This window comes from Dipodomys spectabilis, unplaced genomic scaffold (assembly GCF_019054845.1).
Source record: "Dipodomys spectabilis isolate Male_0828 unplaced genomic scaffold, ASM1905484v1 ptg000150l, whole genome shotgun sequence".
In the NCBI taxonomy this organism is placed as follows: Eukaryota; Metazoa; Chordata; class Mammalia; order Rodentia; family Heteromyidae; genus Dipodomys; species Dipodomys spectabilis.
In genome coordinates, this window is record NW_024870827.1 from 810,545 (window position 1) to 824,096 (window position 13,552).

Here is a 13,552-nt window from a genome sequence, read left to right on the forward strand (position 1 = left end):
GATGGCACACTTGGTGTGATTCTCTGGCTTGGGACTGTTCACTGGAACTCTGAAACTGTTTTCTATGCAAGAGCTTGTTCAGATTCCAGCTTCTCCTCCGCCATCTTCCCGGAACTCCAATTTCACAATTTTTTGAACTTACTTTTTGTTGAATTGTCTAGTTTAAGACAATCAATTACACTTTATATATAAAAAATGTTCTGTGCTCAATTTGGCTGCACATACACTAAAATTGGAACATACAGAGAAGATTAGCATGGTCCCTGCACAAGGATGACACGCAAATTAATGAATCGTTCCATATTTTTACACCAACAGATGCTGGATGGGATGTGGCCAGACGGGAAGCCTACTGCACTCTTGGTGGGAGTGTAAACTTGTTCATCCATTTTGGAAAGCGGTTTGGAGCTTCCTCAAAAGACTGCACATAGAGCTCCCCTATTACACAGCAATCCCACTTTTGGGCATTCACCCAAATGATCACAAATAAGTCCATACTAAAACTACCACCACAACAACGTTTATTGTAGCATTATTTGCCATAGCTAAGATACGGAACCAACCCCGATGCCCCTCAGTAGAAGAATGGATCAAGAAAACGTTCTGTGTGTGTGTGTGTGTGTGTGTGTGTGTGTGTGTGAATGTACACTTACACAACCACTTTGGAAAGCAATCTGGTGAGTCCTCAGAAACCTAATTATTGACCTTCCTTATGGCTCACTCATACCACTTCTAGGCATCTATTCTGAACAACAGGTACCAATATTCAAGGATACATACCTCCATGTTTATTGCAGCACTGTTCACAATATACAGGATATGAAAACAACCCATATGTTCCACCAAAGATGAATGGATCCAAAAACTCTGGTAACTATACACAACGGAATATGTTCCAGCCATTAGAAAGACAAAATAATGGCATTAGCAGGGAAATCAATCAAGCTACAGGAAGTCATGTTGAGCGAGGTAAGACAAAAGCAAAGAGACAAACAGCACATGGTCTCCATGGTAAGTGGATGTTAAATCCAAAATGTAAGGTGATACAACAAAATTAACAACACTTAAGAAACCAAGGACTTCCACTCATCTGGTCAAATCACTACTAAATATCCTCATTCTGCTGATCATATTTGCACACTGAAGGGAAACCAGGAAGACGACACAGAACTAGAAGGAATCAGGGAAAAACATACAACAGTGGGATCCATCAGCTGCACTGGACATTGACCAAAATGAACTAAGCAACTCAATGTCACTGAAGGGAAGGAGGGAACAAGTGGGAAAGAGGGAACAGCAGACACTATACAAAACAAAAGAAATATACATATTTCAAAACAAAAAACTATACATAAGGAGAAAATAACTCTATTGCAAAGCTCATAGAACTCATAAGTATTGTAGACCATGATAGACAATTTGCTCCATCAAAGTTAGAATGTATTTGTGACTTTAACTAAGCATCACTATCCCACAATATTGTGAAATATGGGAAATTATGTAATCATTTAATCACAATAAAAACATTTGAAAAAATGATGAAGGTGGAAAACTAAGTTGCTCTAAAAAACAAAAAAGGAAAATGTTCTGTGTGTATATGTGTGTACACACACACATATACTATATATATACATATATATGTATATATATTAATTCTATGCCTCCATCAGAAAGAATGACATCGCCCAATTTTTAGGAAATGGAAAGACTTGGAAAAAAATTATATTAACTCATGTAAGCCAAGTCCAAAGAAACATAGGTCCCATGGTATCCCTTATTTGCAATGACTAGTATATGTCTGGGATAAGCAGAAAAGTTGAAAAGCTATGTGTATATGACTACATAAGTAGATGTTAAGCTAAATGACCCCCAAGATAGAGACACAAGTGGTTTTTTCTTTCTTGCTGTTGTTTCTCACATATTTATAATGTACAACGTGATTTCTTTTTTTTTTTATGTGTTCCTCCCCAACAATATAACCCCTGTTTTCACTTTACTTGATGTTGGTGCACATGCATCTTGTATATACACTTCTCTAATTTGGGGAAAGAAAAGGACAAAACAACATGCTTAAATAGGAATACAGTTTGACCCATTGTATAACAATAGATGCACAAGACAATATTTTGAAGAACGAATGTTACAATTTAGGCTGGGGACATTGGGTGGGGCTTGGAGGTGTGAGGAGTGTACTTGTGGAGGTGGAAGGGAAGGAATGGTGGGGGAAAAACAAAGGAGGAGGTAACAATGCTTGATATGAAATGTACTTATTACTTTGCTCATGTAACTATAACCATTCTGTACAGTATTTTTACAACAAAAAATGTATAAAAATGTTTTGAGATGGAAGAGTTTATTTTGCCTATTTTACCCAAATAATATCGTTAACAAATAAATTAATGCAAAACACTGATATGAAGATATTTTGAAAAAGTGAGTGTGTGTGCATTCCTGCATGTTGGCATGCTCAGAGTTTGAAATCAGGGCTTCAAGGTCTCGCTATGTCTTTCTCTCTAGATTGGTGAGCTACTATATGAGCTACATCTCCATTCCTGGCCCTTTGTTAGTTCATTAAAATTTTTGAAAAATAATCTCATGAATTAATTTTGCCCTGATTGGCTTCCAAATGTTATCCACAGATCTCAGGCTCCTGAGTAGGTATCCCGAGTAGTAAGGATTACAGGTGTGACAAACCAGCACAAGGCTTTCAGAATAATTTTGAAAGTAGAAGAAAATTTACTTCACAGTGGCCTGTTTTATCATTTCCTAGTTTTAAAGCATTTTGGAGTGATTATATGTGATTTTTTTCATTCTTGAATTCTTAAAATACAGTAAGTGATGATATTTAAAAGATTTAGTACTTTTTAAAAATGATACTGGAACTTTAAATAAAAAATAAAATAAAATATATGAGAGCAGCGATACAGGAGATGCGACTGGGGGAAATACTGTAGTATCGTAGAGTAGAAGAGCTGTGGAAAGGAGTAATTTTACATTAACATAGCAAGTAATAAACTAGCATACAGCTTTTCAGCCTCATGTCAGTCATTAAAAAGTTTAAACAAAATGCATAATCAGCAAACCAATAGAGATAAAATAGAAAACTAAACAATTAAGATGAAGAGATGACTTAGACCAAGAATAACAAATGACACAATTAGGAAACAAAAAACAAGCTGCTGGTGCTGGGAAGGTGACTCAGTGGTAGAGTGCTTGCCGTGCATACCTGCGGCCCTGGGTTTGATTCCTCAACACCACATAAGCAAAAAGAAACAAGCCGGAAGTGGTGCTGTGTCTCAAGTTTTACAGCGCTAGCCTTGAGCTGAAATTCTGAGGCAGAGCGCCCAGGCCCAGAGTTCAGGCCCCACGATCGGACCCAAAAAATAAAATAAAAAAAAACAAGCTAATAAGTTTAAAAATGATCACCCTTAATTCTATTGAGTTGTTTAGATCACAATTTGTTAGAAGTATAATTCAAATCAGAGTTTAATAGTACATCATTTTGATAAAAGTTAGTTATTGATTTCTTAATATTGAATGTTTAATATATAATTTTAATTTCAGCAGCTATAGAAAAGAAGAAAGTGAAAATAATTTTAATAATATATTTATGAATTGTAAAATTGAGAAGCATTAGAGTTTAAACAAATAACATATCATTATTGCTTCATTAATGTAATTTAATATAATAATTCAAAGTGTATTCTACACTTAGCACTCATCTTAACATCAAATAATAAATTATTGCACATGACTCTTGGTATTAGTTGGAAGGGTTCAGCACTGTGGTAAAATTACACGAGGGTATGACCCCTCTCATATAGCTTAAATTGTGGAAATTTGATTTCTACATGCATGTTAAATTCTTGTCTAGGTGACATCTATAAAATTATTTACAATTATATACACGAGGACTATTTCAGATAATACTTAAAAGTCATATTCATTAATTAAATTTTTATTATTTCATACCAAATAAATATTTACAGAGAGACTGAATTTTTGTGTAGATGATGGTGTATGTGTGCCAGATTATATGTATTAAGGCTTATTTTGTATTCCTGACATTGTTTCTAGAGTTGGATTTATTTGTCCATTATGGGTTAAGTGTATTATATTGGATCTATGAAAGTAAACTGAATGTTTATTCCATTAATCCTTTGTCTAATCCCAATATAAATTGTCCATGTGTTTAAATTAATGAAAATAACAATAGATAAAAGCAAGATAAATCAGTCTGTAGTAGACAAATATTTACACCATTGAGAGTTGGTCCTCTTTTACACTACAGAATATTCTTGGGAATATGTGCTCCAGGCTGACCACAACTGAAGATTATTACGGTTTGATCTATCATAAGAGAAGGAAGGAAAGGTAACCTTCCTTCCAAATGTCTGATCCCAGGAATGTGCTCTGCTTTGTGGTGGCTACTTGGAAATGAACATTTTTCACAGTCAACCTTGAAAAGCCATCTTGATAGATGACTTCTGTAAGTGGTTATAAAGCATTATTGATGGCTTTGCAAGGATGCCTGATTGCCTCATTTTGAGACAATTAACAGGAATTTAGTCAATTGTTCTTTGTATCTTTAGGAGAAAAACCCATTGACTCTAGGCCAGGGGATCACAGGGGCCCAGAGAAACTACTACCTTGAATAGTAATCCTAGACATCTAAAACAAAACACACACACACATACACTCCAGTAAGCACAGTCAGGCAGGGTTGCTATCATAGCCTACATGAAGTCAGGCAAAAAACAGAAGCTGAGAATCATTTAGCTGATAACTAATATATTTTTTATAAGGCAGACTCAAATGAGACTCCAGAGAAAGGACAGAAAGACTGATCAGGGAGACTAAAATTGGTCACACAAAGATTGGAAAGTAGAATTCCTTGTAGAACAAATAAATCATAGAATGCTTGTGCATGTAAGAACAAGAAAGAAGACCAAATTTCAGAAAGGCACATTTTCTTAGAAGTCAGCTTAATCAATTATCAGTGCAAATCTTTGAACTCTTAAATATTTGACCACATGTGGGAGAAGGTTGAAAAGAAAGAAAATTTCATCACTCTATTAGGAAGTCCAATATCACATTAGGAAGTAATCAAGCACAGATTTGTAATAAAAAGAGAAAACAATTATTCAAAATGAGGGTTTCATTTCTTTTGATGTAAAAGTTCTTCAATTAGGTGCTAGCAAATACCGTACAATTGATCCAGTCCCCCAGCTGAGTTAATATTGATTGCAGTGTTACCACATGAAGGAAAAGAGAAAATTTACAAATGTTTGATGAAATGAGGTGAAGGTGATGTGTTCTAATAGTAATATCTGAGGTTTAGACACAGGTGAAGAGGTGGATTTTCTTTTCTAAAAATCATGCCAGTGAATCACAGCTGTAATCCTAGGTACTCAGGAAGCTGAGATCTGAGGACTACGGTTCAAAGCCAGCCTGGGCAAGAAAGACTATTATTTCCATTTAACCATCAGAAAACCAGAAGTGGCACTGTCGCTCAAGTGGTAGAGCACCCACCTGGAGTTGAAGAGTTCAGGGACAGTGCCCAAGTCCAGACTTCAAGCCCCTCGAACAGCAACAAGAAAAAATATCCTTTTCATGGACTACATACATCTCTTCCTAACATTCAACAAAGGAGCCATTTTATCACCCACTACATTTGAGTCCTAATCTAGCTACTGCATATATATTGATTTGGTATCTTATATAAAACGGTTCATATTTGCGGAAACAAATACCAGCAGTGGTAATTTTTTTCCAGTCCTTGAACTATGGGCCTGAGCCCTGATCATGTATATACTGGTAGCTTTCATGTGAGCTTGTTTATTATTTATTGGATTACTGCCCATGAGGGGAATTACTGGGTCTTAAGGGAGATCTACATTTACTCTTTTCAGAAAACTCCGTACTGCATTCCACAGTGGTTGAACATGTTTAATTTCCCATCAACAGTGTAATCGAGTTCCCAATTGGCTACATCCATGCCAGCGTTTGCTATTGTTAGTTTTCTTAGTAATGGCCATTATAATGGACGAGGTAGAATCTGTCTTGTTTACTTACAGATTTGTATGCATCTTCTAGCTACAATAAATGAATGAATCCATGAAAACTATATTGCTCTGAGTCTGCATTCCTTTCTCTTTTCTCTTAATATAATTTTCCCAAACCTTTCATTTTCCTTACCACTGGTGAAAAGTCATCTTTCTGATGGGTGAATATAATTCCATTGTGTGTGTGTGTGTGTGTGTGTGTGTGTGTGTGTGTGTGTGTGTGTGAGTGTTTGTGTGTGTAAGATGACTATAGGCCCATGAATTCATTTCTAAGCTTTCTGTTTCATAGGTAATTTTGTAATTCCATATTATAGTTGCATTGCTTTCTCTTCTACATTGAAGAATATTGTTGGGATTTTGATGAGTATTGCCTTGCCAATTGTTTAGGGGAAGTATTGCGGTTTTCAAAATGTTAATTCTTCCAACTAGGAACATTGAAAGACTTTCTATTTCCTTGAATCTCATTCAATTTCCCTTTTTATATTTTTAAAGTTTTCACATATAGGTCCTTCACGATTTTAGTTAATTAATTCCTAGTTTAGTTCTTGTTGTTTTGTTTTGTTTAGATTTGATTTGATTTTGAGGCTAGTATATGAGGTCGTTTTTTGGATTTCAGCGTGGATTTTCCCATTGTTGGTAAGCGTGGATTTTCCCATTGTTGGTAACAGAAAAACTACTGATTCTTGTGGTTTTTATATCCTGCTACATTGATGAAGGTTAGCATCACATTTATTAACTTGAGGGAGGAATCCATAGGGTCCTTTAAATACAGGGTCATTTCATCTGTAAAAAGGGATAGTTTTACTTCTTCCCTATTTGGATCTGCTTTATTTTTTTCTTTTGTCTATTGCTCTTGCAAGAAAGTCCACTACCATATTGAAGAGTAGTAGAGAGTGAACATCCTTTTAATTCTTCATGTTAATGACTTCATGCTTCCACACTTAGCTAAATGTTGATTATCTCTATCATATACATACTCAGTTTAATATTGAGGAATGTTCCATGCATTCCTAGGTTCTCAGACCTTTTAATCATAAAGGGGTATTGGAGCTTGTTAAAAGCTATTTCCACACCCTATTGACGATCATTTGTTTTTTGTCCCTGCTTCTGCTGATGGTTTGTATTATGTTTATTGACAAGAATATTGAATCAAATCGTATCCAAGATGAATCCTATTTGATCATACCATATGATTTTTTTTGTTATTTGGTGAAACTGGTTAGTGAGAATTTTATTAAGAAGTTCTGCATTAATGCTTATCAAAGAGTTTGGTTCATAGTTCTCTTTCTTTGGTGAATCCCTATGTGATTTGGGGAGGAGTCTAATTCTAGTTTCACAGAATGTGTTTGATAATGTGTCTCTCATAGATACTAGATGGATACATCTTGGTTTTTGATACTACTATCTAATCTATGTCTTCTATTTGGAAATTTAAGTCTATTGATATTGAGCTTTAAGACAGAAATATCTGAAATAAGTCCTGATATGTTATACACCTGTTATTAGGAGCTGTGCCTCATCTTCTCTTAACATATTTACCTTGTTCTCTGGTAGGGAGCATTTTATATAAATAGTTCCTCTTCTCCTTGATCTTCTCTATTTAGTATATATTTGATTATATTCTATTCTGATAATTTGGTGGACATACGTTGTTTCAAGTTTTCTTTGTCATGAAATATGTTTATATATCCTTTAAATGTAAAGGAGAGTTGGCTTGGGACTATATTCATGGTTGGTAGTTGTTTATCTTTAATGTTTGTCATATATAATGCCAGGCTTTCCTTTTCACCAAATCAACTAAGAAACCTGTTTCTTATTCTGACTGTATATCCTTTATAAATAATCAATCTTTTCTCTATGGCATCTTTAAGAATCCTTTCCTTGATCTTTAATAATCCTCTAATGGATTATGATATCATGGTGGATTGTTCAGTTCTAAAATTCTGATTGGTTTCTAAAGGCTTCTCTTCTCTGAATGAGGATTTCTCTTTGGATGTTTGGCATGTTCTCTGCTAGAATTCTGTAATATGCTTCCCATCCATTTAGTTTCTTGCTCTTCTCCTTCCTGATACCTATCTCCCTGAAATTTGATCTTCTAACTGAGTCTTGAAGTTCTGGCAAGATCATTTCTTATTTCTTGGATTTGTTCTAAATGATTATTTCCTCTTTCCTATTAGATCTATTCTGTCTTTGACCCTGAGATTATCTTCTATCTCATCTTTTTGCTGTGGAGACTTTCTACTCTGTTTTTGATTTCCCTGTCTTCTAATTGGTCATTTTTAGGGGTTCTGTCTCCTTATTAAAGCTTTGTTTTAGGTCTTGTATGGACTTTCTGCACATTTTTTCTTTGGTTGGGGGAGATGTAAGGGTTGTTTTATTAGCTGTGTCTTCTCTCATATCTTTTAACTAGGCATCCATTTTTTCTTGGACTCCCTTACCTTCTCAGAATTTATTTATCTTTCTGTTTGAAGTCTCCATGAATTATTTTCCTAATGACTGGTTGGTCTCATCTTGTTCACAAATTTCCTTGTAGATGTTTTCTATCTTTCCATTAATCACATTTTTCAGCAGTATCTGTAATACATTTGATAACTATCTTCTAGGTCCTTGATTGTCTGTTCTAATGCCTGGTTAATTACTGTGTGAATTATACTACTTTGTCATCACTTTTCTTGTATTTTTCTGATTTGTTCTGTCCATTTGGAGGCTTTCTTTTGGGGGAGCTATGATATTAATATGTGACTCTCTATGTTCTTGGTTGAATTCCAGGGTCTTGGTTTGGTTTCCTGTTGTGATTTGTTTTTCTGGAATTGCATTTTTGTCGAGTCCATTAAGTGTAGGAATAGAAATCAGTTGTGGTGAGATGTTGTGATGTTAATATTTGTGGTTCCAGTGACCATTTGGACTGTCCAGTGGTATGGTGAATTGTCTATGTGTATGGATGTGGCTTTCTCTGATGTACACTTCTGTTCCTGCTTTTTTCCATGTTGCCCTTTTATTTCCACATTGCACATGTGCTTTTGAATGTGTTGCCCAGTGTATTCCTGGCTGGCACCTTTTCATAGATTTCTGTTTTCTTGTGAAGACGGTATGAAATCTTCTCATTAATTGTATGTCTATAATTATGTCTATATTTATAGCTGCATAGTTATAATTATAGCTGATTTGATGTGACCTTCTAGACCTAGAGTACCTGCTAGGACTCTAAATCTCTGTTTCATTAGTGATTACTAGGATAATTTTCTGTGGTTATTCTGTCATTGTTTTTTCTCTTCCTCAGATTTATTTTTTATATTGTGGATTTTTTCACATAATTTAGGATTTTTGATTGTTGTATCAGGTTATTTTGTTTTCCTGCTTATACTACTTTGAAATAGTGATTTCAGGCTTGTAAGAGGAAACAGAAAGAGACAGAAATGTATGTTATTAAATTGAGAGAAAGAGAAGACATTTAAATCTATTTACTACAAGTAAGTTAATATTAAGCAAAGCTAATGAAAATAATTACTTATTTACTCTTCAGAGGATGAGTATAGTACTCTTGGATATCTCAGAGGAAAAGAATTTAGACTCATTACAATTAATGACTTACACTGAAATTACTGGCTAAACGTTCTCCATTACTTCCATATTAGTATTATGAAATCATAATAGCTGCATGTTGAATTGTTTTCCCTTTGCTATTTTCAATTCCATTCTTCATCCATTATGTATCTATGGCTTTGAATGACCAATTCCTTAAAATACCTATATTGCTTATATTGTGATGTAAATCTCAGTAATGTATATATTAATTTATCTGTGAGTCTCATCTTAGCTACATTCATATGAAATTTATGCAGTGTCAAGCAAGAAACCTGACTTTTTTTTACTCTATCCTATGTTTTAATCAATAAATCCATTCTCTTTAGAAATGCGTTCTCAACTTTTAAATTGCTCCAGTAAACATCATGTGTTTCTAGTCCTTTTAATGAAGTAAATATAAAGTTTGGAACATAAAGAAAACTCCCCTATTATTCCTTTAAAGTAAACCTTTGGGGATTATTTTATATATAAAAATAAATAGTGCAATGCAATGTTTATACATGAATAATATAATGGTTAAGTCAATTAGACACATGAACTACCATAGTAATTCTCAATTAACATAAAGACATCACAATATTGTGTTCATGAATATCACTCATTTTTTAAAAATGACTAGTCAATACAAAATTTATATTATATTTGAAATTTACAAAATGAAAATTACACTGAGATTTGCTGTCAATATCCTGTTTCTAGGAATACATTTATTCAGGAAACAGGGAAACAAAAAATAAGGGTTTGTCACATAGAATGAAAAATGTAGACGCAGACTGTGTTTCCTTAAGATGTTAAGTATCTGCAAATCGTGTGATTTATTCAAAGATACTATACACATGAGAGAATTTGTGATCAGAAGTGATAGGTAAGCAAAGTAACTGGAAAACTGTATGCTTAATTTGAGCTTTCAATATAGGATGACAAGTTTTCAATAAATGTTCCTATTAATCTGTATCTCTAACACACATACAGCATTCTACATTTTCCCACATACTCCCGTTCTCTTAGCTCAGTTCCTGATCGATATTCTTCTATTTCATGATTTCAATTCAGTCTAAAATAACAAGGTGGGCGTTTTTTTGTCTCTAAATCCAATACAGTAGTATGAATTCATGGAGTTTGACTTGAATGTCAAGTATGAAGATATTGTATTCAGGGTATTCTTAATTGGCTTGAAACATAGAAAGATACACAGTATACTAAGAACAAGGGACTTGATCTCAGGGAAACATACAGGTCCAGGCAAGATCCTGAAGCAAAGAAAAACAAGGGAGCGCAAACATCAATCAACTATAATTACAAAGGAATGGAACTGATCTCTGATGTGTCTGGGTGGCAGCTCTATGTGTTTGTGTGTGTGTGTGTGTGTGTGTGTGTGTGTGTGTGTGTCAGTAGAGAGAGAGAAAGAGAGACAAACAGCGAGAGAATTCAGTGTGGCTTCCATATTTACAGTCCATAGAGCATTACTTGTTAGGGAGGAGGTGCTCATATCAGAGCTGTGATACTACTGTCATCACTTTACTACAAAAAAACACTTGCTTAATCTCTAATTAAATAGGGAAAATAAACTAACATCTTACACGATTGTTTTGAAAATTGATTAGTATATTGAAGGCGAAAGGGAGGAATTGGAGATCAATATAATCTTTTTCCTCTCTTCTGAATATTACACTGCAATAGATGTGATTTCAGGAGTCTCCTGCCATGTACTTCCAGTTGAATTACTAATATGCTTAAATAATATGCTTAATAATATGAAACATGTGATAGAGAAATAGATCAGCCAGCAAGCACAAAGAATTTGTGATAAGATTGAGCTTTTGAGCAGGGTTGCCACAACTTTTAGGAATGTAATTCATTCATATGAACTTCAAATTTTGAGGCTTTCCCTGTGTGATTAAATGGGAAGAAAGTACTGTAGAAACAAGAATTCTTGTTCAGCCAAGTAGAAAGTGTTCATGTTCCGATCCTCAGGTTGCAAATTTCCATTCCATATAGACTCTCTTTTAGAATGCTTTCATTTAATATACTTCAGCACCTCATGCTTCCGTGTGGGAGACAAGAAAAAAGATAATTTTGTTTGTGTATTAAATTATGTAAATTACCATGTACAGGCATGATTTGTATAGTTACTGAAGTTTGTAATAAAAATAAGTAGGGCTCATTTCACAATAAAAATATAATTAAAATCACATAATAAGACTAGAAGTCACAGAATTTTGTGCATGAAAACATACATTAGACTAGTTGCAGAATTTCTATTTTGAAATAAACTTTATATTGAATTATAATGCATTTTACCTAAGGATTGAAACATTTTATTGAAAAATATATTTCCTGGAGATATTTTTGCTTCATTATTTTAGGGATACCGTTGGAACCATTGTAATAATGAGATGTACAAGACGTTATCTCAAAAGACGAACTTTACAACTTTGGCTGGCAAGCGTGTGGAAATGGGTAAGGATGGGAAGGGGAAACAAAGGAAGAGGAAACAATGCTTGATAAGAAATGTACTCATTACTCTGCCCATATAATTTTAACCCCATTGTACGAAATTTTCACAATAAAAAAAGTTAAGAAGAAAATGATCCCAAAGTAATCATTTTTTTATTTTCGTATTTCCATGTGATTTACCTGCAATTTAGAAATCTAGATATATAATTTAAGTTAACCAAAAATATTATTGAGTATAAGGGTCTTATACTCTCTACATTCTTCACACTGAGATCATCAAATATGGTGAATTTGAAATGATTAGTCTCTGTTTGACCTATGTTAATATTATTTAAAATGTGAGTGAAATGTTTAAAAAGTAGTATTTATTTTAGTTGCTCTGAAGAGACAATAACTGATATAATCAAAGCCTAAAAATGATTAGATCTAAAATTTAGAATTCATGAAATGTTTTTGACCACACTGGTTACTGGAGCCTTCACAAAAACTTCATGAGATAATTTATATTGATGAAGCAAAAATCCCACACTGGTTACTGGAGCTTTCAGAAAAACCTCGAGACAATTTATATTGATGAAGCAAAAATCCCAGAGTTTAGACATTTACGAATAGAAAAATCATGTCATTCTGAATATGTAGAGCTACATAACAAACAGAAAATTTAGCTTTTAAATATCTGAATATACTAATACATTTAATTGCAGGGTAAGTACTTGTTCTGAAAGGAGATAAAATTGCATTTATTTTGAAAAGTAAACCTAAGTATTAATTTGAATAAAAGACAATGTTTAAAATGTCACTCATCCAAGAAACAAGATGTACAGTTCATTGTTTTTCATGCTTATAATGTTCTCTAAACTTACAACAAATACTAGATTAGTAAACCTAAACCATTACTTTGTAGGGAAATAGAAAGATTCTTAAAACTCATGACTATAACTTTTTCTCAAACAATTACTAGGTAACTGTTTTATATTTTTTGTCATGGAATCCTATTTGATAAAATTTTATTCATTAAGTTAAATAATGGGCCAATAACAATATAAATTATACATGAACAAAGTTTTGAACAAGTATTTCTTTCACAAGACATATCATGGCTCTCTTCAAGAACACTGGAAGGCTGTGTGTTATTTATTTATTTTTAGTTATTTTATTAATGGTTATTAATTTTCAGAATTGGTAGTTTCGTTACTCTCTTTCCATAATATATTTAAAACATTTGATTATACTCCCTCTATTTCATTTTTGTTACTCCTTCCTCCAAAGATCATGTTTTTTACATAAAATTATATTTTTAATATATGCACATATAAACTCACTTGGAAGATTTAAGCTAAACTGCAACTTAATTCAAGATGTACAGAGGATTAATAGGATGAACAAAAATGAATATTTTTTGTTAACTTCTGAATTGAACTATCATTATTATTATGGTTAGGGTT

At 33.5% G+C, this 13,552-nt stretch overlaps 1 non-coding gene across 1 annotated transcript; it reads left to right on the top strand.

Moving 5' to 3' along the window:
- Positions 1 to 202: 202 nt before the first annotated feature.
- On the top strand, positions 203 to 308 carry LOC122118415. Its single transcript, XR_006149349.1, has one exon. It is a non-coding gene; the product is annotated as a U6 spliceosomal RNA (small nuclear RNA).
- Positions 309 to 13,552: the final 13,244 nt, after the last annotated feature.